The sequence below is a fragment of the Lithobates pipiens genome, unplaced genomic scaffold (genome assembly GCF_037356315.1).
Source record: "Lithobates pipiens isolate NorthernLeopardFrog02 unplaced genomic scaffold, aLitPip1_a1.2 Scaffold_8, whole genome shotgun sequence".
Taxonomy (NCBI): Eukaryota; Metazoa; Chordata; class Amphibia; order Anura; family Ranidae; genus Lithobates; species Lithobates pipiens.
Genome location: NW_027507903.1, coordinates 520,151,415 through 520,178,367, shown reverse-complemented (window position 1 = coordinate 520,178,367; position 26,953 = coordinate 520,151,415). Strand labels below are relative to the sequence as shown.

Below are 26,953 nucleotides of genomic sequence, written 5' to 3'. Positions count from 1 at the left end.
GGTAGATAAATGCATGCAGTCATGTATGGCAAAAATTAATTTTACTGCAAATGCACAACTGTGAAGGACCTCTAATTAGAGTGCTTTGAAAAAGTATTCATACCCCTTGGCATTTTCTATATTTTGTCATGTTACAACCAAAAACGTAAATGGATTTTATTGGGAGTTTATGTGATGGGATCACAAAGTGGTACATAATTGTGAACTGGAAGGAAAATGATAAATGGTTTTCAATTTTTTTTTACAAATAAATATGTGAAAAGTGTTCCATGCATTTGTATTCAGCCCCCTTTACTCTGATGCTCCTAACTAAGATCTAGTTGAACCAATTGTCTTCAGAAGTCACCTAATTAGTAAATAGATTCCACCTGTAATTTTAATCTTAGTATAAATACAGCTGTTTGCTCACTATGAGAACCTTAGTGAGCAAACAGCATCATGGAGGCCAAAGAACACACCGACGGGTCAGGGACAAAGTTGTGGAGAAGTTTAAAGCAGGGTTAGGTTAGCAAAACAATATCCCAAGCTTTTAACATCTCACGGAGCACTGTTCAATCCATCATCTGAAAATGGAAAGAGTATGGCACAACTACAAACCTACCAAGACATGGCCGTCCACCTAAACTGACCAGCAAGGAGAGAATTAATCAGAGAAGTAGCCAAGAGGCCCATGGTAACTCTGGAGGAGCTGCAGAGAGCCACAGCTAAGGTAGAAAAATCTGTCCACGGGACAACTATTAGTCGTCCACTCCACAAATCCTGATCTTTTGAAACTGTGGCAAGATGAAAGCTTTTATTGAAAGAAAGCCATAAGCAATCCTGCTTGCAGTTTGCGAGAAGCCATGTGGGGGACACAGCAAACATGTGGAAGAAAGTGCTCTGGTCAAATGAGACCAAAATGTAACTTTTTGGCCTAAAGGCTAAATGCTATGTTTGGCAGAAAACTAACACTGCACATCACTTTGAACACATCATCCCCACCATGAAACATGTTGGTGGCAGCATCATGTTTTGGGGATGCTTTTCTTCAGCAGGGACAGGAAAACTGGTCAGAGTTGATGGAAAAATGGATGGAGCCAAATACAGGGCAATCTTAAGCCCCATACACACTATCATTTTTTCTGCTGAGTTTTTCCTTCAAATTTACCAAAACCATATAATTTGAGGTCAAACCTTAGGAGTTTCAAGTTGTATGCAATCAGGCAGGCCCTTGCGCTACATGGTTTTGGTAAACCTGAAGGAAAAAAATCAGCAGAAAATCTGAAAGTGTGTTTGGGGCATTTGGAGAAAACATGTTAGAGTCTGCAAAAGACTTGAGACTGGGGTGGAGGTTCACCTTTCAGCAGGACAACGACCCAAACCATACAGCCAGAGCTACAATGGAATGGTTTTAGATCAAAGCATATTCATGTGTTGGAATGGCCCAGTCAAATTCCCGGCCTAAATCCAATTGAGAATCTGTGGCAAGACTTAAATTGCTGTTCACAGTTGCTCTCCATCCAATCTGCTAGAGCTTGAGCTATTTTACAAAGAAGAATGGGCAAACATTTCACTCTCTAGATGTGCAAAGCTGGTAGAGACATCCCCAAAAAGACTTGCAGCTGTAATTGCAGTACAAGGTGGTTCTACAAAGTATTGATTACAAATACACATCACACTTTTCATATATTTATTTGTAAACATTTTTGACAAACGTGTATCGTTTTCCTTCCACTTCACAATTTTGTACCACTTTGTGTTGGTCTATCACATAGAATCCCCATAAAATACATTTGTGTTTTTGATTGTGGAAAATTTCAAGAGTTATGAATACTTTTTCAAGGCCCTGTAAAAAGGAAGCAAACTGTCACACAACTCCTATAGTGCTCTCTTTAGAAACCCCATAATGCTCTGGGAATCCTGTATCATAGGTGCTCCCTGGTTTTTAATGCTTATTTTTAAAACACATTTTTAAATATAAATAATTTAAAAAAATGACACAGAACTTCAAGCGGAGGTCCACCCTAAAATGGACCTTCCGCTCATCGGATTCCTCCCCCCCTCCGGCGCCACAATTGGCACCTTTCAGGGGGGTGCAGTTACCTGGATAATCCAGGTAACTGCACCCACTTCCGGGCTAGCTCTCTGCGGAAAGGGGCGTACGTTACGCCCCTTTCCGCAAGCGTCCGCCCCCTTCAGCAAGTGCCCCGCTGCCTGCTGGGAAACACACAGCTCCCAGAGGCAGCGGGGACCGTCCTCATTGCGCAGCGCGGCTCGCGCATGCGCAGTAGGGAACCGGGAAATGAAGCCGAAAGGCTCCATTTCCTGATTCCCATACCCAAGATGGCGGCGGCAGGACCCGACAGACGACCTAGCGATCGGCTTCGGGTGCCGACATCGCGGGCGCGCTGGACAGGTAAGTGTCACTATTTTAAAAGCCAGCAGCTGCAGTATTGGTAGCTGCTGGCTTTAAAAAAAAAAAAAAAACGCGGAGTCCCGGTGGACTCCCGCTTTCAGTTCTAAGACCCCCATTTACACTGAGGCACTTTTCAGGTGTCTTAGCACGAATAATAGCACCTGTGAAAAGCATCTCTCAAGCCACCCCAGTGTGAAAGTCTACGTGCTTTCACACTGGGACGGTGCGCTTGCAGGATGGAAAAAAAGTCCTGCAGGCAGCATCTTTGGGGCATTGCCCCTGCCCATTGAAATAAATGGGCATCACTGCCAAAGCACCTGCAAGGGCACTATTAACCCTTTCCTTGTCCGCTAGCAGGGGTTAAAAGCGCCCCATTAGCGACCGAATAGCGTCGCTATAACAGCGGTAAAGCACCACTAAAACTAGCTGCGCTTTAGCGCTAATGCCTGCACCGCCGCAGTGTGAAAGGGGTCTAAAACATTCAACTTTAAAAATAAATACAATTGACCAAAAACCATCATGGTTTACTTATAAGCTGGCATGTTAAGACTGTAGTCTGTTGTTAAGCAGTCCAGATAATGTTTACTGATAACATGGCTGTTATGTTTAAACTGCACTTTTCAGAAGCTTCATCGAGTTTCAGGAACTGTGGGTCCTGGCTAATATTCTGGATGAACAGGATTATGAGGGGTGGTGGTAAACATAAAATACTGGTTAGACGACATTTATTGCTCACGTGTTCTCACTTAAAGGATCAGGAGCTTAGAGGTCTGTGTTCCCTACATTTTTTAAGAATCTCTGTTCTTCTGTCAAAAAATGTGCAGCACTGGCTTGCAAATTTAAATTTTATAATATACTTGTTACATGAATAGCTTTGTATTTGTTTCTGCTTTTTGATTGAGAATGCATTGCTGAACATTAGGGCCCACTCACACCATGTGAGCTGGCCAGTATTGCTCAACACAGCCATCTTATTATCCTATTGTTTCAGTTTCCAGCAATGCCCTATGTTGGTGGGGAAGGAAAAAGTAGGACAGGATCCATTGTTGGGAGTGGAGCCTGTTGAACGCACTGCACCACTTCGCAACACACTGCATAAAATTGATCACAATGTAATTTTGTGACCTTTTAAAAAGGGTTAAAAAATAAAGCGTTTACACAAGTCATCATACCACTACTATACACTGGATACCAGGGTGTGTGTTATACTAAGCAAAATGTGCACCTTCTGCTGTGAATGATCCCTTAAAGGGTAACTCCACTTTCGTGGGGGAAAAAAATGGCAAACAAGGAAAAAAAAAAATATATAGCGTGTACAATTGCAAGTCATGTTGTAATTGAATGTTATTAAAAATTACCTTTCATTTTCAATCTGCAACTGCTGTAATTTTCTATAAATGCAATGCAATATGGCTACATGGAGTTGTTCTGAAAACAGAATGTGTACTGACCACTCCCCAGAAAAATAATTTCCTGCTTGTGTGATTGGCTCACCAATTTTCCCAGAAGTCTGCCTAAGGCATCCCCTGCAACAAAAATGTCATTTTTGTTGAGCTATTTCCAATAGGAACACGTCTAAAGGGATAGAGGCCCAACAGCTTTCTTAATTAGTGCTCTAAAGCTGCCACAGCCGACTGGTAATTATGAAACGACTCCCATTAGACCAACTGTGCACAAAGGCACAGACAAACACAGGGGTTTCTGCAACAAGGTAGGAATCTGCAACAAAGGTTGTTATAATCCTTGCAATGTACATAGATCACCCGGGGGGGGGCGGTAAAGTTTTTTCTCAACAAAAGTAGAGTTACGCTTTAAGCAACAGTGTGTCATAAAGGTTTTAGGTCTCTAAGGCCCCATTCACACCTGAGTGTTCTGTAGCTTGAAGCCTGAAGCTACAAAACGCTGGAGGGGAAAAAATCTGTTATTCCCTATGGAGATGGTTCATATCCCCACTCCCAAACGCATGAAGCCAGAAACTACAAAACGCCTGAAGCGCAAACAAGTTCTGGAACCTTTTTTTTTTTATTTTGGGTGTTTTTCTTCTTTTACATTGGTGACCTTTTGCCCTGCACAAAATCATGGCAAAACGCTGTAAAAATGCAGCAAAAACACAACAAAATTGCGGTAAAATCGTGCTATTTTCCGCCTGAAAACGCTACGCTCAGGTTTAAATGGGGGCTAACAATAGAATCTCTGACACCAAACTCAATGTTGGCTGTGTGGTGAATTCTCACAAATGACTATCTGATATTATCAGAACAGAAAACATGTCCTGCTCATTGGTCATGAACCTTCCCAGCTTCCCCTGGTTGGGTCATAGATGTCGTGGCTTAGTTCACCATCAGAGTTCCTGCCCATAACCCCAACCACTTTTAAGATCCTGAGCAAAAATCAACCTTTCTTTAAAGACAAGTCTTGGCACATTCAACCCCATGGGACAGGATCCAGGCCTTGGCACTGGCCACCAAGAGCACTGTATTGATGAATAGTTGGGTGCAGCATACACACAATTGACTTTTCGTCCAATAATACAATAAAAGATTCCTACAATGTTGTGATTCTGGCACCGACCTTTGCCAGAAGTGGTAGCTAACATATTCTTTCATGGGTACAACTATACAGTAAGTTCATCCAATTCCAATATTTAATGGATTGGGCCCAGCCTAGGATTGCCACTTGTATGATAACTGGAAAGAAAGGACACATACAAAAACTGTCCATGTTTGCTGTTATTGTACTTTAATGGGGTGTATTGTGGTTTTCTGTGTTTTCTCATATCTCCTTTGGAAGCTGCCATTGCTGACTTGTTCTGAAAAGTGCATGCTTCATGGCTTATCCCTACTTCAATACTTGTTAAATCACTGACCTGGAACAAACATGAGCATATCATATGTTGGGACACCTGAAATGCTCATATTTGTCAGTAAAGATGAGCTCAGGCATGGTCAGCTGAGGCATTGCCTACCCCCCCCCCCCCCCCAATCCACTCACATACACGGGATGTGTATACTTGTGGCTGTGGTGCCAGGAGTGATTTGACCTCTTCTATTTGGCCAAGTACAGTGACAGCTTCTTGGTGGGATCACTCAGGTGAGTTCAGACTAATGCCCCGTACACATGGTCGGCCTTCCCGATGACAAAATCCATCAGATTTTTTCAGACGGATTTTGAGCCAAACTTGTCTAGCATACACACGGTCGGACAAAGTTGTCAGAAAATCAGATCGTTCTGAACGCGGTGACGTAGAACACGTACGATGGGACTATAAACGGTCAGTAGCCAATATCTTTCATCTCGTAATTTATTCTGAGCAGGCGTGGCACTTTGTCCGTCGGAATTGTCTACACATGATCGGAATTTAAATGATCGGATTTTGTTGTCGGAAAATTTTAGCTCCTGCTCTCAAACTTTGTGTGTCGGAAATTTCCAACGGAAAAGTCCGATGGACTGCAGCTGCTGACTTTTAATAAATGGACACTTACCTGTCCCAGGGTCCAGCGATGTCGGCAGCCGAAGCCGATCAATCGCTCAGCAGCTGCTGCCGCCATCCTCGGTGAGGAAATCAGGAAGTGAAGCGTTGCGGCTTCACTTTCCAGTTCCCTACTGCGCATGCACAAGTCGCACTACACGTCCTAACTGGGGGGGGGCGGAAGGGGTGTGTCACAGTCTGCTCACATACTTTGTAATAAAAACATCTTTGCATATTATTTTATATATACTGTGATTCTGGACTTGCCAAAATTTCTGCAGAAATCTCCCTCCACCAAGTCTGGCTGCAATCATTTTAACTGTGGTCAGCGGATGCCGCTGCCTGTCCAGTTCCTGGATTTACACAGAGGCACACCTCCAGCTCTGCAGCTCTCATTGGCCCTCTTATGACTCTTCTCCCCCCCCCCCCCCCCCCCCCCTTCCTTGGTGGCAAACTATCATGAGAGTGAGAGAGAGGGCTGTGCATGATGTTATAAGCCTAGGCAAGAACAGGAAGTGGGCTGTATAAGGTATTTACTGGCAGAAAAAAAATGGTTTACTAGCCAAAGTTAAAACAAGGGTAGAGGATTTAATAGATGGCAAGTTGAAAAAATTACCTAAGTTCCGCTTTAACTAATTTTTTTTTTTTGAAAATGTAAAAATCAGCAACTGCAAGAACTGTAGCTATTGACTTTTATTAATAGGACACTCTCCTGTCCCAGGAACCAGTGATCCCTTCACCGGACCGGTTTCTTCAGTGGGCTTCGGCCCCCAGCACTAACTGTTGGCATCCTGCTGTGACTGTTTTTAGATTCACAGCTGGCTACTCACTGCGCATGCATGAGCCGCACTATCTGAACGGTCCTGCAGCTTTCTGGGACCTATGACGTATCCCAGAAGGCTGCGGGGGAATGAGGGGGCTGAACTCTAAAAACAAAGTGCCAAATGTGAAGGAGGAGAGGGGAAGAGAAGGAAGAGCAGAACTCCTTTTGGGTAAAGTTCTGTTTTAATGTATTAACTAAAAGAGGTAAAAAACAGCAACTTTTGCATTTTTAACATTAGGAGCATAGGCCTCCTTACATTTTTAAAATTGCTAGTTATACTTAAATGCACCAAATATTATGTGGAAAAAAACTGGAAAAGAGACACAATTTTCACTATTTTTTTTTTTAATGTAATAAACTTATTTTTATTTTTTCATGAAGGGATATCTGCTGTAAAGTGAGTAGCCATTGTCCTCAGTTCACCTGTTAGCATTCCCATGAATACCTTTGTTCACCTTCAAACCCATTCATAAAATATGAATGGGTTTGAAGATAAACAAAACCCAATAATACGAGCAATGTGCTGTGTATCAGGGAAGAGGAGCGGTCTACCAGGGAGACAGATATCCGGACATGGTCAGGAGAGAAGAGCATTTTGACTAAGGTGAGAAGACCAAGAGAGGGGGAGCGGTGCAACTAATGGAGACACAGGTGGGGAAGGAGCGGTTGATAGGAGATGAGGTGGCCAGAGATTTCGCTGATGGGTACATGAAGCAAAGTGGAGCTATTCTTACCTACACTCCAGCACTGCGGCGTCCTGTAGCTGGCCGCCCGAAGATGTCAGCAGCCAGCGGGGAGCTTTGGGACACCACAGCACTGGAGTGACAGTAAGTATAGTTCCGATTTTACATAGTCCATGCACATGCACAGCTCAGTGTACAGGCAGGTAAGAAACTTTAACCACTTGCCGCCTGCCACACACACATATACGTCGGCAGATTGGCTCGTACAGGCAAATGGGCGTACCTGTACATCCCTTTGAATTTTGCCTCTTTGCAAGCGGAAGCCTGTAGAATCAACGTTTTTTTTAAGTCCAGTGTGCATGTCCTAATCAGTGGCGGTGCGTACATAGAGGGCGCAGGAGCGCCAACCCCTCTCTCCCGCACCCGTCAATCTTCAATAGATAGATTCATGCATTGCATGAATCTATCTATTGTCGCCACTGCCGCCCCCTATTCAGGTGTCCGGCCCTTTGTCAAGTGCCGGGCATCTGAATTACAGCGGCGGGGGTGTTTTCAGGAAGTGCCTGATTAGAGCTGTCGGCTCTAATATGCATCCTGATTAGAGCTGTGGGCTCTAATAGGCTTCCAAATTGGTAAACAGCGGGCGCACTGCTGTGTGTTTGCTTACGTAGTGCTCTGTTAGGGAATCAAATAAAACACTTCCCTAAGGCCGCGTACACACGCGGGGACTGTTCGCCCAACTTTGTCCGCTGAACAGTGTTTCGGCGGACAGTCCGCTCGTGTGTGGGCTTTCAGTGGACAGTTTCAGCGAACAGTCCGCTGAACAAGGTTTTTCGGAAATTCCGAAAAACTGTCCGCTGAAACTTTGTTTCAGCGAACAGTCCCCTCGTGTGTAGGCTTGTTCGTCAAACTAAGTTCCGCGCATGCTCAGAAAGGATTTACACGCCGAAAGTTATAATGCAGTGTATAGGACGTCATATTTTTCGTCCCGTCGTACGTGCCGTTCACGTCATCGCGCACGGTTTCAGCAAACTGTTCGTTCGTCGTGTGTGGCCATGTCCGTCCATGCTAATTTTGAGCGGACTGTTTGCCGAAACTGTTTGACGGACAAAGTTGGGCGAACAGTCCCCGCGTGTGTACGCGGCCTGACACTGACCCGCCTCTCAGCCAATCAGGTGCACCGGGTCTGGTTACCTGTCAGCTGATTGGCTGAAGTGACAGGCGATATGATTGGATGCCTATCGGGTGTCCAATCATAGCAGAATAGGACGGGATAAGACATCGAGGACTCAGAGGGAGCGTGGAGGAATGCGCTGACCCGAAACAGGTAAGTGCCGGGCGGGGCACACTGGCGGCAATTGATGGGGCACACTGGCGGCAATTGATGGTTACAGTGGCTGCGCTTGATGGCACAGTGGTAGCAATTTATGGGTACAGTGGCTGCATTTGAAGGACACAGTGGTAGCAATTTATGGGTACAGTGGCTGCGTTTGATGGGTACAGTGGTGGCAATTGATTTTTTTTTTTTTTTCAGTTTGCGCCCCCCCCCCCCCCAAAAAAAAAATTTTGAGCACCAGCTGCCACTGGTCCTAATGTGCATGGACACATAGGATAACATTGAGCTGCTTCTACAGGCAGAACACAAAAATCCTGCATAAGCAAAGTTTTTTTAAGCCAAACTATTACCATGGTTTGCTTAACGGGTGTTCACAAGCATATACCTGTGTGAGGGCCGTGTTTAGGGTTGACACCTCATCCCTTTAACCACTTCAGCCCCGGAAGAATTTACCCCCTTCCTGACCAGAGCACTTTTTGCGATTCGGCACTGCATCACTTTAACTGACAATTGTGCGGTCGTGTGAGGTGGCTCCCAAACAAAATTGTCGTCCTTTTTTTTTCTCCACAAATAGAGCTTTAAAAAGACGCATTATTTTTTACTTTTTTTATAATAAACATCCCCAAAAAATATATTAAAAAAACATTTTTTTTCCTCAGTTTAGGCCGATCCATATTCTTCTTCTTTTTTGGTAAAAAAAATCACAATAAGCGATTACTGTAAAAATTAAGGGGTTAACCACTAGGTAGCGCTGTAGGGTTAAGTGTGTTCTAGGGAGTGATTCTAACTGTGGGGGGGGGGAGGGGGGAGGGGCTGTGTGTGACACATCACTGATCACCGCTTCCGATTACAGGAAGAGCTGATCAGTGACAGTGTCATTAGGCAGAACAGGGAGATGCTTGTTTACATTAGCATCTCCCCATTCTTCCTCACCGAGAGACGATCGCGGGTATGCCCACAGACATCGAGTCACGGAGCGCCCGCAAGGCGCCTCTTAAAGCGCAACGTACAGGTACGTTAATCTGCCTGTACGTGCCCTTCTGCCGCAGTATATCTGCGTGAGACGGTCAGAAAGCGGTTAAACCCAAACACATATGAATTACACAGGTTCTGTGGCTGATTAAGGTGGTAATTAAAGGGTCCTTTCACAGGGGAAAAAAAATATTGTAACTGGGATAAACAACCTGTTTTCTATGTGCCCCTTGTGGAGACCTGGATCAGGCATAGCAAAGTCACTGCACATGGTGTGAATAGGGCCTAAGTAAAAAACAACAGTTCATACGTGTGCATGGAGGAGGAACAGTTCACATTAGATATATAAATGTCAGCACTTGGATTTTCTGTGCATTTCTACAAACTTTGCGTCCAGAAGAACTCTGCAACACTTTTCTGTTTCCTTGTCCTTCCCCCATAACTGTAAAAAATCACTTCCTACTCTGTTTCCTTTAAATGAGGGAGTGACTGTGTTTCATGCAGTGTCAGTACATGGACCGCCTATGGGGCTGGAAAGTATGAGGATCTTTGTTTGTTCCCCTCAAATTTCTCATTAATCAGCTGGGTGTGGACTGAACAAGAGTGAGCTGCTGTCCTGCCACAGAGAAGACACTAGTAAGAGAGGGGCTTAGGTTTGGGGGGGTTATAAAACCTATGAGAAATGCCATGTAGTGTGTGTACATGTGATGTTTACACGCTACAAAGACAGACGTGATTATTATGTAATGTCTGCAGATAAGCCTTTTAGTCACGGCTGCTAGTATGCTACATGAGTATATCAGAAATACGTCGGGGGTAAAGAGGACAGAAAATGTATACAGTGTCCCCAAATCACCCCATTCATGACCGGGCACACTAGGTATATCAGAAAACATGGAGTAGAAATAAGTTTTCTCAAACTCTTTTAGATAAGCGTTAAAGTTTAAAGCAGCTTTTACACACATTATCGCACTCATAGCGTTAATGAGCATTCTGGACGTGGGTCAGGGACGCTCCCCAAACGTGCGCTCTCTCTCCCTCTCCCCCTCAAGGTTCAAATGGGCAAATGATCACTTTTGATGCTTTACAACCACGCTTTAAATGCACTGTCAATGCCATAGTTGTGTGTGTCGTGTGGTGTTTTTTTTTTTTTATTTTTTTTTTACATGCTTGAGGTGTGTTTCAATAGAAGTAAATGGAGGTGGCTGCAAAGTGGCTAACACCTGCTGAACTCCGCAGGCAGTGTTATTTTTGCCTTAATGCATCACAAAGCAGTGCTTACGCTGCTTGTACGTACATCTGCTCCCTATTTTAACAATTTTGAATAGTGTTGATAGGCAGTAGAGATGAGCTCAGGCGTGTTCGCATGGTCCACGTGCAGAGCCTGCCAGGAAGTCGGCGCAGTGATGCGCTAATCTCAGGCAGTGAGACATTGCCCTGATGTGCAGCTGCAGGGATCGGGCAATGTCTTACTGCCTGTGATTAGCGCAACGCTGCGCTGACTTCCTGGCTGGCGATGCTCGTGGACCATGCGCACATGCCTGAGCTCCTCCCTAATTGGCTGTCAGAAGCAGTAAAAAAAGTGACACAACCTATTTTTAATACCTGTGTGAAAGAACCCATTCATCAGAGACGTTCTGTGGACATCCCTCATTACAGTGATGCTTGTTGAATGCCATGTTGCAGCAGTTAATAAGCTTTAATAAGCTTCAAACAAACAGGGCTCTTTCACATGGGTGCCTGGGAGGTGGTAAAAACGTATAGCTGAGCTGTGGTTTTACTCTTTACCGTGATCCTGTGGACCCGGCGGTCAAGGATGCTCTCGAGTGCGCGCCCGAGCGGAATTCTGGGAGGACGTCATATGACGGCCTCCCAGAGTTGAGCAACAACCCTGTAGCTGTCATTTGGCTATGGGTCGGTTGTTAACTGGTTAATGTCCTAATCGGTCTTGGTGCGCCCCCCTCTCTCCTGCACCCGTCAATCTTCAATAAATTCATGCATTGTATGAATCTATCTATCGTCGCCGCTGCCACCCCCTATTCAGGTGTCCGGCCCCTTGTCCGGTGCCAAGCATCTGAATTACAGTGGTGGGGGTGTTTTCAGGAAGTGCCTGATTAGAGCTGTCGGTTCTAATAGGCATCCTGATTAGAGCCGTGGGCTCTAATAGGCTTCCAAGTTGCTAAAAAGCGGGTGCACTCCTGTGCTTTTGCTGCTTACGTAGGGCTGTGTTAGGGAAGCAATTTATTTGATTCCCTAACACAGCCCTACGTAATTTATTTGATTCCCTAACACTGACCTGCCTCTCAGCCAATCAGGTGTACCGGGTCTGGTTACCTGTCACCTGATTGATGGAAGTGACAGGCGCGGCGATTGGATGCCTATCGGGCGTCCAATCATAGCATAAGAGGAGAAGACATTGAGGACTTGGAGGAATGCGCTGACCCAAGACAGGTAAGTGCCGGGCGGAGTGACAGTGGCGGCAATTGATGGCTACAGTGGCTGTGCTTGATGGCACAGTGGTGACAATTTATGGGTACAGTGGCTGCATTTGAAGGCACGTTGGCTGCATATGATGGGCACGGTGGTGGCAATTTATGGGTACAGTGGCGGCAATTGACTTTTTTTTTTTTTTTTTTTTTTTTTTCAGTTTGCGCCTCCCCAAAAATTTTGAGCACCAGCTGCCACTGGTCCTAATGTGCTCTATCACATGAGTGGCTGGGAGGCGGTAAAAACAAATAGCATATTACAAATATTGTTATGTCTCACTGTGGAACCTAAGGGGGTCAATCCTCTGTATTGTGTAAAAAAACAAAACAAACCCTGTTTGATCCTGTACGCACAGATCCTCCCCATCTTGCATTGTCTCCAAAACATGTCCAGATAAGACGGAGTTACTGGAGTCGGGCTGCACATGCTCTTTGGCCCTGTGCTGATCACATGCATTTTTCCCATCAGCACTGTCCAGACAGAGGATCAGGGGTTCTGCATCCTGATAGGACAACCAGTGCAGTATGAAAACGCCTCCCTCAAGTTTTAACCAGGCACTGATAGAAGTCAAGACTGCTATATACTGCTGATGAGAAAATGTATTTAGCAGTTTATATCTACTAAAATAATTGAATTTCCATGTTCTGTATAGTGTGGGAGAACAGATATAGTGAATGCAGGGTTCTGGGTTTAGTAAAAATGTAACAGCATCACAAATGCAGTACGTTTGGGGGCATCAGATCGCATGATACTGCATTACCTTGTTTGTTTGTTTTTTTTTTTTTTTTTTTTTTTTTGTGCAGTAGGGGAGAAGTGTCTGTAGCTCAAACCAGGAGCGCAGCATAGGGTGACAATGACTCTTTCCAATAGATACATCATGGTGAGCAAGGCTTGTCCCCCACTAGGACAGGACATGTTAATCCCTGGTACTCACCAGACCTAGTGTGCCCATTAGAAGATTTCCTCTCTGTTTCTGTTCTGATGAATACATAACATTTTCTTTAACTTTTTTTTTTGCTTTTGGTGATCATATTAAACAGAGCAAATGGAGAGGGTGAATCTCTCTCTAACGGGGGTACAGACATCCCTACAGACTTTAATAAAATATTGAATATGAATGCCAACTGCGGTGTGTATACATGACAGGTCCTCTTTATCTCTAAACTTTGTTCTGGAGGCCGTCTCTGCCTGTCACAGCCAGGGAGTGGGAGAAAAGCAAAATTTTTTTGCTGCAAAAAAGATGGTAATCACAAACCCGTCCCTGTGTCCTGCCCACCGCTGGCTTGCAAGGTTTTTCCATGGGCTTGTTTTATTTTCCTGCTCATAACATCGAGGTTTAGACTACATTGACAGTTTTCAACGCGTTTTACTTCGATTTAACCTCTTGTTGGCAATTGCCTTGGCTGCAGCATATCAAAAGCCAAAACTTTGCTATATATATATATATATATATATATATATATATATATATATATATATATATATAATTAGTAAAGCAAAGTTTTGGCCTTTGATATGCTGCAGCCAAGGCAATTGCCAACAAGAGATATATATATATATATATATATATATATATATATATATATATATATATATATATATAATTATTAAAATAAATAAAAAAAAAGAGGGGGGGGGGGCGTGGCCGGACCGCGAGGAGACAGGACGTGTTGAGGCTAAGCTCCGCCGGCCGGTTCCGAATCCGCAGCCATCCTCCGCTGTGGAAGCCTCGTTTCACCCCATAAAGGACTTACCTGCTAGCCTGGGCACTCCCGCACAGCTCCATTCGGGTTTGGCAGCATTCTTTGACCCTCGGGCGGAACGATTCGGCCCGCCGCGGACGCCACCAGCAGCGCGCCGGCCGCCATCTTGCGGCCTACTCGGCCTCCGGGATCGCCGCTCTCGCCTGACACTCCGGCCGGGAATATCCGCATCGGCAGCGGGGGGTCACCAGACGAAGACCCTCCTGGTTGCCGGACCCTGAAAACGGGAGCCAGCACTTGATCCCCTCCACGGACTTCTCTGGGCCTGGTGAGTCGCAGGGCGGGCTGCATCCTATCCCCAGGCCATTCTAACCCAGCCGGGCGGGTCTCATCCTTCTGGGCTGTGAGGGGACTGAAGTAGGACGGGCCCTGATAACCCCCTAGGAACCAAGGCTGCGGGTTACTCGGCAGCAGCCCCTTTTCCCAGGAAAGGCCCTGGCTTCGGCCTGTTCTGGATGACGGCGGCCATCTTGCTACACCCAGTACTCTAAAGTTTATTCTTCCATAGCCTGTTTGTGTGGGGAGAGACTGTAATTCCTTGCTACTACCTAGAATTATTATATACTGAGGGTACTCATGAACTAAGAACCAAGATGGTCGCAAACTAATGGCGCTTCTCCACCACCGACCACACGGACAGTGAAATCGCCGCTCCTGCACATTAATTTGGGCTCGACATACCCCGCAATTGAAGCTGACATTATGGGACGCAAATCAGGCACAGCGCGGAGCACCTCGAGGAGACAAGCTGTGAGTGCAAGCCTCGAGGCCTTTCCACCGGACGGTCCGCTGAATTCGCAGGCCTCGGACATGGACTTTACCCCTCCGCTGCTGACTGGTGAGCCCGAAGCTTGCTCGGACGCAGAAAGTATGCCTGAAACCCAACAACCGCATGTAGCGCCTTCTTTGCGGGACGCTGACCTGTTATCTCGCTTTAAAACCATGCTGCAGGGGGAACTGTCAGCAGCCACTTCTAAACTGGCCACGCATCTCACGAAGGAAATTCGTGAACTTGGCAACCGTACGAATGCGTTGGAAGATAGAATGGAGGCTGCAGCAACGGTCATTGATCACCATGAGCAGGACTTACAGGACCTCCGCAGGGACCTGGATGCAGCTCTCCTAAAATTAGAAGACTATGAGAACAGGTCTAGACGTGGGAACCTCAGGCTTAGGGGACTTCCCGAAACTATTGAGGACTTAACTTCCACGGCCACGGCCCTATTCCAGGAACTGGTCCCGGGCATCCCTATTGATCGCATGGAGTTTGACCGGATCCATCGGGCCCTGGGGCCGAGGAGAGAGGGGGGCCCCCCTCGGGACATTATCATCAAGTTCACGTACTACCGTACGAAGGAAACACTCCTTAGAGCAGCACGGGACAAACCTGATCTCCGCTTCCAAGGTCACAAATACCAGCTCTTTACTGACCTGGCCCCCACCACGGTGCTAAAGAGACATCAGCTAAAGCCTTACACCTCAGCTTTGGTGGAACGCCACATTAAATACACATGGGGCTTCCCTTTTCGCCTCGCCTTTACCTACCAAGGTCGGGGCTACACTGTGCGTAACGCGGAAGAAGCTCAAGCAACTTTTGAGGCACTGCACTTGCACTTTGGGCTTCTACCAGTGATTCGGCCCTGCTAGGACTGCCTAATTTTGCCCAGACCTCTCAGCTAACCTGAGGGTCCTATATCAGGACAAAAATGTTATGTTATTTATGATTTTTACATTAATTTTTACATTTTTCCTTCTTCCTTTTAGGGAGGGGAGGGGGAATGGGACTATAGTCCCGGTGGGGTGGGGGCGGTTTGGGAGGCTGGTTCCGGGAGTACTGTATGTATTGCCTAGTTATTATGTAGGCAGGTTGCCCTTTGGACCCTAGGAGCCATCTGGGGCTCCAACTTTGCATTTTTCTTCCCCTTGTATTTTTTTTTGTATGGTTTTGCCCCTCCCTGTTTCCCCGTCAATTCCCCTACTCCCCTTACCCTGCTCCTCTATCTTCCCCCCTTCCTGCTTCCCCTCTTGCCCCCCTTCCCCCCTCCACTTGACTCCCTCCCTTCCCTGACCTCTCCCTCCCTCTTTTACCCTTTTTGACTCCAGGGGCCTGGCGGCGAACCAACGCGGGGGTCACGTTTGGGGACCGTGGTCACGTCCTCTCCTCGGGCGCTCCCTACGGGGTGACGCCTGGTGAGGAGAACCTATGGTCCCGGGGCCAGTTTTTTTATCACTGCCATCCGATAGAGCGGTTCCCCTGAGATGGGCCTGGCTCGTCTCATCTGTTTTTGGTTTAGTTCTCGTAGCCCTGTGCAAGGGCGGTAATAGGATAATAAGGTAGTAATGCTCTAGAAAATTGAAGTATTATTGTTCCTACTGTTGTTATGTTTTACTATTCGTTAGCCTTGTGGTTGGTGGTGCAGCCACCTATATTAGTGTCCGGTAACGGGATGCTAAGCCCACCCATTGTGGTGTTTATGTGTGTCACATGTTTATTCAATGTTTCCTCTTCTCTTTCTTCCTCTTCTCCTCTGTGTTCTCCTCCCTCTCGCCCCCCTACTCGGACTCGGACTGCCTCGCCATGGGATCAGGGTAAGTACGTACCTTGCTGGCTGCGCTATCATTATATGTACCTTCCTTTACCCCCCATATGGCTCAAAATGTGTTGAAAATATTCTCGCAGAACATACATGGGTTCAATTCCCCCAATAAGAGATCGAAGGTCTTCCGCCATTTAAAATCACAATCTATTGATGTGGTGTGTCTGCAGGAGACCAGGTTCTCCCAATCCTCATCCTCCAAATATTTGTCCCCTCATTATCCGATGTTTTTTACGGCCTCTGCCACTGAGAAACATAGAGGGGTGCTGATGGCCTTTCGGCGTAACCTCCAATTTATCTGTTCTAAAGAAATAGCTATTTGATCCTGCAGGGCACCCTGTGGGACCAGGAGGTCACTTTGGTTGGATACTACGCTCCTAACTCATTTCAGCAGAAGGTTTTTCTCCCACCTACTTCAAGTGATCACCAGGCACCAAAAAGGCCTTCTGATTATGATGGGAGACTCAAACTCTGTTTTTGACTCCTCTTTGGACAGGCGTAGTCTCAGGGAAGTGCCTCCGTCCCGTGATGCCTCTCAGGAACAACTATTGCATGATCTCTTCCAATCTTATGGCATGGTGGACGTGTGGCGTGAGCAACATCCATTGTCTCGGGATTTTACCTTTTTCTCTAACCCCCATCAGAGTTTCTGTAGGATAGACCACGTGTTCCTGCAACTTAGCTCCCTGCCCTTGGTGCAAAAGATCACTATTGCCACCTCTCCGTGGTCCGACCACGATCCCCTGATCTTTGGAATCACTTGGGCAGGATTCTCCCGCCCAGCCTATCTTTGGCGGCTTAATGAATCCCTCCTAAGTACGAAAGCTACATCCTCCCATATAGAAACTCATATCCAAACTTATTTTGCAGAAAATGTGGGCTCGGTCGGCTCTCCCATCGCCTTGTGGGAAGCCCACAAGGCGACGGTCAGGGGACACTTGATCCAGATCGCTTCCCGTACAAAACGGGCCAGAGAGCAGCAGATACGGGAATTGACCTCTTTACTAGAGGCGGCGGACGCGACATGGAAGGCGCACCCTACGGTAACCCATAGGCAGACACGTGACAAATTGGCCACAGGACCTGCTTGCCTCTGCTCAGGCGGAAAAGGCCCTGCGTTGGTCCAAATATACGTTTTATAGTTGCTCGAACAAACCTGGTCCTATGTTGGCTAGGAAACTTAATTCAGTGGGACGCCCGGGCAGGCCGGTTCGTCTGCAGGTGACGGGAGGGGGACTTACGTCAAACCCATCTAAAGTAGTGGCAGGCTTTGCCTCCTTCCTCTCATCCCTATATAATAGACCGGCAGCCTTCGACCGAGACGGGGCTGAGAGATTCTTCCAATCGATTGACCTCCCTACATTGTCCTTGGCGGCACGAGATAATTTGAATGCTCCTATAACGGAAATGGAGGTCGCCCAAGCCCTAAAATTCCTTAAGCCTTCCAAGGCTCCCGATCCGGACGGCTTCACCGGTCTATATTACAAGACATTTGCACCCCTGCTCACGCCCCATCTCACATCTTATTTCAACGCCTGGCGGGACGGCGCGAGACCTTCGCCGGACTCGCTGAAAGCTCATATCACTATGATACCTAAGTCGCCCGAGGAGGCCACGGACCCGCAGTCCTTTCGTCCCATCTCCCTGTTGAATGTTGACCTGAAGGTACTGGGCAAGGTCCTAAGTGCGCGGGTCAACAGATATCTTCAGGCCCTCATTCACAGGGATCAGGTGGGCTTTGTACCCGGTCGCCAGGCGGGGGATAATGTCCGCAAGGTGGTCCATCTCCTCCATATGCTTAATCAGCGCAAAATTCCAGGACTCTTGCTTTCCCTAGACATATATAAAGCGTTTGATTCGCTCTCGTGGGATTACCTTTATTTTGTTCTAACCAAATGGGGATTTGGTCCACATTTCCTGCAATGGATCCAAGCCCTATATTCCGCACCGTCGGCATCAGTAAAATACGCGGGCTTCCTTTCGGACCCTTTCCCGATACTCCGGGGAACTAGACAGGGCTGCCCCCTGTCCCCGGCACTGTTTATCCTGGCCTTGGAGCCGCTGGCGGCGGCGATCAGGGCCAATAGTGATATCTCGGGAATTCCTTACGCAGGCACTCAATACAAAGTGAACCTATTCGCGGACGACGCCCTCTTGACCATTTCAAACCCGCTCATCTCCCTGCCCAACCTGCAACTTGTATTAGATCAATTCTCAGCCTTCTCAGGTCTTCAAATTAACCACTCCAAAACCACAGCGCTGAATGTTAACCTCCCTTTGGAACTGGTTCAGCGACTTCAAGACCATTTTCCTTTATCGCTGGGCATCGCACTCGATTGACTATTTAGGTGTCAAATTGACTCCAGCTTACTCCTCCCTATTCTCTGCCAATTATTATCCCCTATTGCGTATGGTGTCCACCCTTATGCAAACCTGGCAATTTCCCTCACTCTCCTGGGTAGGAAGGATCTCGGCGGCAAAGATGACGATACTTCCCAAAGTCGTTTATTTTCGCACTCTGCCTGTCCGGGTACCCGCTTTTTTCCTTCGACTCCTGCAGAATAGGATCCTCCAATTTATATGGGCGCGCAAACGCCCTAGGGTACCTAGAGCGACCCTTTATACCCACAGGCTTCAGGGAGGCCTGGGGGTTCCCAACATCTCTAAATACTATGTAGCAGCCCAGATCTCCCCATTGACCATGCTTCATGCAACCACGGATGTTCCTCTGTGGGTGCTCCTTGAGGTACCTGGTTCTGACCCGTGTTCACTTCAGGCACTCCTATGGCTCCCCAGGAATCTACGCCCTCCCTCTCTAAGCCCTATGCTGCTTCATGGTCTGCAGGTGTGGGACTCAGTTCGATCGGTTAACAATTTGATGTCCCCCCTTCCTACCCCTACTCCCCATCACCCATAACCCTCTTTTCCTTCCCGGTCATGTGGAGCCCCAGGCATTCTCCTGGTGGTCTTCGCATGGCTACCCACAAGTTCAAAATTTTCTATCTTCACGTTCTTTTCCCTCCTGGGAGAGTATCAGGGAAGCGCAGGGGGCGCCGGTTACGGAGCATTATCACTTTATCCAATTAAAGCACTGGATTGTAGCATTGCGCTGCACGTCCACCTATCCTTTCCAAAAAACTTTTTTTGAACATACATGCCATCACTCCCCAGGGTCTCCGGGCCTCATCTCGGCAATTTATGCCTCCCTGAATGGTCGTCCGCCATCGGCGCCCCTCTCTTATATGACTCAATGGGAAAAGGACCTTCAGGCCCCAGTAGACCCTGAGGATTGGAACAGAGCCTGGCACACGGTCGCCAAATGCTCGTTCAACACAAATACCTTAGAGGCCGCATATAAAGTAATGTTCCGATGGTACTGGGTGCCTGCCCGCACGGCTCGGGCATTCCCTGGGAGTACTGACAGATCCTTCTGCAATTGTGGTCAGCGAGGTGATGTCATGCACACATGGTGGGCTTGCCCAAGGTTGGTGGGGTTCTGGTCTAGGATCTTTGGTTTACTGCAGACACTCTTTCATCTAACGATCCGAAGGGACGCTAGGCTAGCTCTCCTACACTGCCCGGTCCCTGGCCTGCGCGGCCCTCAACAGAAGCTGGCTACCTATCTATTTATAGCGGCCAAGCGGACCATTGCCCAAGCCTGGAAGTCACCACGGGTAGATTTTCAAGGGGTTAAGACACGTATGACTGCTATGTTACTTCAAGAACGTATGTCCAGTATTGTCCACGATTCTCATGCTAAATTTCTGAAGATCTGGGAGCCGTGGATCTCTTTATGAGTTCCCCACGCTCCAAGCGGCATGCCTGGGTTTGGTCTGAATTCTCCTGGCGGGGCGTCCGAGCCCGAGCTTTCCCCCCCTTCCTTCCCCCCCCCCCTTTTTTTTTGTCTTCTCTTTCTCTCTACCCTTCTTTCTTCTGTTCCCTATTTCTTTTCTCTTTCATTAGTACTCTCTCATATTTCTAAATAAAAACTGCTACCTCCCATGGACGGGGGTGGCAGGAACAGGGCTTACTGCAGACCATGGTTAAGAGATGAGTTGTTTGACACTGAATCAGTCTAGATCCCGTTTTTTGCTCATCTCCCCTTTTTTTTTTTTTTTTTTTTTCCTGTGTTTATCAGGAATATATTGTGATAGTTAGCCCTTTGGATTTATATTTGTGATGAGTGGCCCCTGCGAGGGCTCACAAGGAGATGATTATGCTCTTTTTGTTTATTACTGCTTCTTCAAAAATTCACAATAAACATATTGAAACAGAAAATAAAAAAAAGAGTTCACTATATTCCTGATTAGTTACCGATAGTATAAAAATTGGGGGGGGGGGGGGGGGACAAATTCTGCTTCAGGGCACTCCCCTACGGGCATATAATATTCTGCCTTCAAACTCCTCATTTATATGTATCTAAACATCACACTATTGTGTGCTATGGGCCCATTTATACAGTTCCATTTCAATCTATAACATTTAGTCGTGTAAACCAAAACAAGAACTTTTAGCATCCACGGTCCAATTTTGACCAAATTTTATGATGTACGCATGTAAATGTTCTGGTGGCGTAAACGGACCATATGTGCTCCTGTCTAGTAAATTCAGGGCAAGATGTAAAACTTCAAATTTGTAGGCAGTGCCGATGGCACATGTGCAGAGAAATGTTAGCCTTCAATTGTTCTGAAGGCTGAGATAATTCTGTGCATGCATCACCAACACTACCTACACAATGTTGCTGTTTTTACGGATTTGTGTGTGTGTGTGTGTGTGTATGTATGTGTGTGAATGTTACAGCAAAGTCCAGTTGATGATGATGATGTAGCATCTGTCTTTGTGTCAGAGACCTGAAGACAAGATCAGCTGTCATGGGGGTATGCTCCTACTGCTGTCCGACTATCCTGGAACACCACACACACACACACACACACACACACACACACCGTATGTAGGAACATGGCCACCCTGTTTCTCATTCCCAGGATAGACTATGCTATTTGTAGTGTCCACCGAGCAGTGCACATGACTGCAACTAATGTGTACTGCTTGTTACGAACAAACCTTTAGGCATGCACCTAAACCCCCCCCCATATTACACTTGCCTGATCTCCATCAGTGCTCCTCTTTGGACAGATAGTCAACAGCGGGCGCCATTGGTAGAGAGAGGACTGAGACGCGCTGTGTGTGTCACTGGATGCACAGACCCAGCTCGGGAATGAGCATGCATGACAGGAGGGAGGGGCCAGAAGTACCTGTGGAGGTCCCCAAAAGAAGAGAATCGGGGCAGTTCTGCACAGAGAAGTTAAGAGTAAAGTCCCATACACACTATCCGATTTTCTGCTGTTTTTTTATTTATTTTTTTTCCCTTCAGATCTACCAAAACCATATAATATGAGGTCAAACCTTAGGCGTTTCAATTTGTATGCAATCAGGCAGGTCCTTGCACTACATGGTTTTGGAAAACCTGAAGGCTTTACATTTACATATTAGTTATTTAAAAAAAAAAAAATTGCCTTTTTAGAATAACTTTAAGTAGCGGATGTACAGTGTATAGCTACATTTTGGAGAATAAGGAAATGTTTTCATTTTAAGTAAAAGGAGGAAGCAGTCATGGCTTTTGCCCCCCCAATGACACCAGTCTAGGAGCTGTTTTGCCCCCTCCATTCCCTCTATGTATTTACTCCCTATTTGTGCTATCTAAGGCAAAGGGAGGAAGAGGCAAAAGTACGCAGAAACATTCCCGAGTCATTTTAGCAAATCATTAACCATTTTCCGGTAAAAAAATTTATATAGCAGGTTTTAAAGTAACAAGCACATACATACATTACAAACAAACCACGAGTTAATTGTAGTGGCAGGAGAGCCGTTTCCAGAGAACAGAGGAGTAGCGGCTTTCTAGTTGTAAATTTACAGACGGTTATTTGCATTGCTGGTAGGGTGTGCCAGGATGTGTATTGTTCTCACTGTACATAGTGTCTGTGTAGGGGGATTGTGTGATTCCTAAACAAATCAGAAAAATGGAAAGAGGATTATTATGGATTATTTGTCAGGCAAACGGGCTGAACGTGTGTTTAAAATGGGATAATTTACCCATATTGGTGACAGAAATGTCCAGTTTTTTTTTTTTTTTTGTAATTGAAATCATCATTTTATCTCTTAAGACAGTCTGCTGTACTTCTGTTATAATGACAGCCTTTTGCTCTGTGTAGATACTTGTAAGTATAGTGCTTAAAGTGATTGTAAACCCTTACAACACACTTTGACCTACAAGTAAGCCTAGATTAAGGCTTACCTGTAGGTCCAAGAAATATCTCCTAAACCTACACGGTTTAGGAGATATTTGCCAAAAGACAGGCACCGCTGTCTACGGCGCATTCGCCATACAGCGGCGCGCAGGCGCACTTAGCGTGCCGCAGTCAACGGCAATATTCCGCAAGTGGCGGCTCCCGTGCACATGCGCGGGAGTGGCGTCATTGCGGCTTCGCCGAATGACAGCGGCGGAGCGGCGAGACCCACCGAGAAGATGGATGCGCCGGACTACAGGGGACAGCAGTGACTTCACTGGCTCCGGTGTCAGGTAAGTGACACATAATTGAACCCTGCAGACTAAGACTGGGATGCCATTAAAATTCATGTGCGTGTAAAGGCAGGCGCCCCAATACTTTTTCAACACAAAGCAATCTCCTGCGCTCGGGTGCCCAGTCAACTGAGTAAGTGGCGCAGCCAACCCCCTTAGCAAAGTCAATAGAATGTCGCAGGTCTTGCTGCCCTCCTCAGAATAATGGGTATCCTTAGAACTGAAACATACAAAAAGAACAGGAGGGCGCATAACCTTGTGCATTTACCAAACATAACATTTATTAAAAATATATAACAAGAAATATACTCACAAACAAGCTTTAAAACAAGGCTTATCAATACTCAAGGCAATTGCGAGAAGTATCTCTAAACGCCTACAACCTGGACCAGACATTTGGAGGAACCAGATGGCATCGCAAATGGCTTATGCGTTATGAGGGTGGACCCTCTTCCTCAGAGCCACGGCGATGTTAGTTTGAGCTCCTCTAGCGTCCTCTTAATATACCCACAATCACATGTATGGGTAAACGCCCACCAGAGCCTGCCACACCTACACGAGTGGGCCCACCATGTCCATACATCACATAATGCATACAATATGCTGCTGTCACCATCCAGTCTCTCCGCATGGAGTCATCTGCCATGCCACCGCCTCCCCCACAGGGCACAACACACCACATCATAGCATGGCCTGCACAAAACCTACATATCACACGGCAAGCCATCTGTTGTGTCCCCATACTGTACCAGAACTTGTTGCCATTTGTTTGATTATATACAGAGAGAGCACTCGCCACACTTAACACGTTTCAGACAGTGTACCCTCCTTTTCTATATTTTTACTGGCTGCATCATGAGAGTCTTTTTATATGTCCCAATACTTCTGACAATATTTGTATGTATATGTACAGTGCCTTGAAAAAGTATTCATATCCCTTGACTTTTTTCCACATTTTGTCATGTTTACAACTAAAAACGTAAATGTATTTTATTGGGCTTTTATGTGATAACATGCAGCCAGAGCTACAATATAATGGTTTAGATCAAAGCATATTCATGTGTTATAATGGACAAGTCAAAGTCCAGACCTAAATCCAATTGAGAATATGCTGTTCAGACGCTCTCCATCCAGTCTGCCAGAGCTTGAGCTATTTTGCAAAGAATAATGGGCAAAAATGTCACTCTCTAGATGCACAGTGTGCAGGGACAGACCTGTCATCTCCCTGCTCAGCGAGGATCGATGGAGAGATCCCCACTGAGCAAGCGGATGTTCACGGGGCAGATCATCACGAATCCGTCCCATGTGAAAGAGGCCAGATTTGTAAAAAAAAGTTGAAAACCCTTTGCTTGTTTAGAAAAAAAAAAAAAAAAAAAGTTGTAAGCTAATGTTAAATGCAATGCAGTAAGGCAACCCAGATGCCTTCTGTACACAGTATACAGAATTTCCCGCTTGTGTGATTTGGTTCGCTGACTTTCTCAGAAGTCTGCGCTAAGATAGAAATAACAACATGTTAGGCTTTTGCTGCAATAGGAATTTTTGGTTTTGGTGAGATCCTTTCCAAGGATTAAATATTTCTTAAGGGATGCAGACTCTGTAACGTTTCTCATCAGAACACTAAGCATGCACCAGCTGATTTATAATGAACCAGACCCTCCCATTCAGATTAAGGCTGGGTTCACACTGCTGCGGTGATGAGATCGGATGTGATTCACACCGCACTGCAGTGCAAATCACATCCGATCTCTGAGATGCGAGTTCAGCCATATAGATAGTATGGCTGAATTCGCATCGCATCCGGCCCAAACTCGCACAGGACCCTCTTTTTGGTCCGCAGCAGAATCGGATCGCATGGGTGTTCACGCACTGCGATATGCGAACTGATCTGGGGGTGTCATTAAAGTTTCACTGAACTGCCGCCGGGAGGCATGCAATGCGGGAACCCGCAGCGGATTTGGCAGCGTTCCCGCATCACAGCAGTGTGAACTCGGCCTAAGTCTGCAATGGACATGGGGGTCACAAAATGTAGGTTCCTATCTGCTTTCAGGTTTGTCAAAATTTTGGAAATCTACATTAATCACCCAAAGAGGACTGTTTATTTTATTTTTATTTTTTTCTCAACAAACTTGGAGTCTTTTAGGAATGTTGGGCAGTAATAATCACCTATGCTTAGCTTATTAGGGGGTTTCCTAATAAGTGCCTCTCTGCAAGAATAATTTTTACGCTTCTCCCTTCATCCCCAAGAAAAGTCTTGGCTAAAGCCCCGTACACACGATACGAAAAATGCTGCTCAATTGTATGATAAACGGATCGTTAGTACAGAGCTTTTGAGAGCCGATCAGGACAGTTCATCTGATAGAATAATATCGGACATGCATGGGGAAAAAAAATATTTGCACGATGCCAGATCGTACGATTTTCATTTAAACAGTTAAGCTGTCATTCCAAAATGCATTACAACACATGACATCACTTCTGATATATATATATAGATATATATATATATAGATATATATATATATATATATATATATATATATATATATATATATATATATATATATATAATTTTTTTTTTTTTTTTTTTTTTTTTTTTTTTTTTTTATTCTGTTGTAAGAGAATTTTTGTGACTTTAGTAAAATCATCAAATTCGACGTGAGCTTGGCATGGCAAAAAAACCCAAAAAGGGATGATCATCTGCTGATACTCGGATCGTGTGTACTAGGCATAAGTAAAAAGTTTAGTTATTTACAATGTAACCAATTTATAGTCGTGTAGAGGTAAGCTGTGTCCAGATTTACCAGGACAGAGGGAGGGGGTACTATAACTCATTTACAATGCTTTGAAAAAGTATTCATAGCCCTTGAACATTTTCCACATTTTGTTACAACCAAAAATATAACTGTATTTTTTATTGGGATTTTATGTGGTAGACCAACGCAAAATAGCACATAATTGTGAAGTGGAAGGAAAATGCTAAATGATTTTCAATTTAAAAAATGTTTTTTTTTTTTTTTTTTTTCAAATCAATATCTGAAAAGTGTGACGTGCATTTGTATTCAGCCCCCTTTACTCTCCTACCCTCAACTAAAATCTAGTGGAACCAATTGCCTTCAGAAGTCACATAATTACTAAATAGCATCCACCTGTGTGTCATTTTATCCCCCTATAAATACAGCTGTTCTGTGAAGCCCACAGAAGTTTGTTAGAGAACCTTACTAAACAAACAGCATCATGAAGGCCAAGGAATACACCAGATAGGTCAGGGATAAAGTAGTGGAGAAGTTTGAAGCAGCGTTTGGTTTGGTAAAAAACCTATCCCAAACTTTGAACACCTTACGAAGCACTGTTGAATCCATCATCCAAAAATGGAAAGCGTATGGCACAACTGCAAACCTACTAAGACATGGCCATCCACCTAAACTGACAGGTTGGGCAAGGAAAGCATTAATCAGAAAAGCAGCCAGGAGGCCCATGGTAACTATGGAGGAGCTGCAGAGATCCACATCTCAGGTCTGAGAATCTGTCCACAGGACAACTATTAGTCGTGCACTCCACAAATCTGGTCTTTATGGAAGAGTGCCAAGAAGAAAGCCATTGTTGAAAGACAGCCATAAGAAGTCCCATTTGCCAACTGAGAGAAGCCATGTGGGCAAAACGTAAACGCGTGGAAGAAGGTGCTCTGGTCAGATGAGACCAAAATTGACCTTTTTGGCCTAAAAGTAAATGCTATGTGTGTCGGAAAACTAACTGCATATCACCCGGAACACACCATCCCCACTATGAAACATGGTGGTGGCAGCATCATGTTATGGGGAAGCTCTTCTTCAGCAGGAACAGGGAAGCTA

General features: G+C 45.8%; 1 protein-coding gene across 2 annotated transcripts in view; it reads left to right on the top strand.

Annotated features, from left to right (window-relative positions):
• Window positions 1–26,953, top strand: part of ANXA4 (annexin A4) — a 124,352-nt gene that overhangs the window by 12,991 nt on the left and 84,408 nt on the right. The window contains exon 1 of one of the 2 annotated variants that reach the window (XM_077469457.1): window positions 10,206–10,314. The exons of the other annotated variant lie outside the window; for it this stretch is intronic. The gene's annotated coding sequence lies outside the window, so the exon portion shown is untranslated. Of the gene's footprint in view, window positions 1–10,205; window positions 10,315–26,953 lie in introns of those variants that run through there. 2 annotated transcript variants of the gene reach the window in all.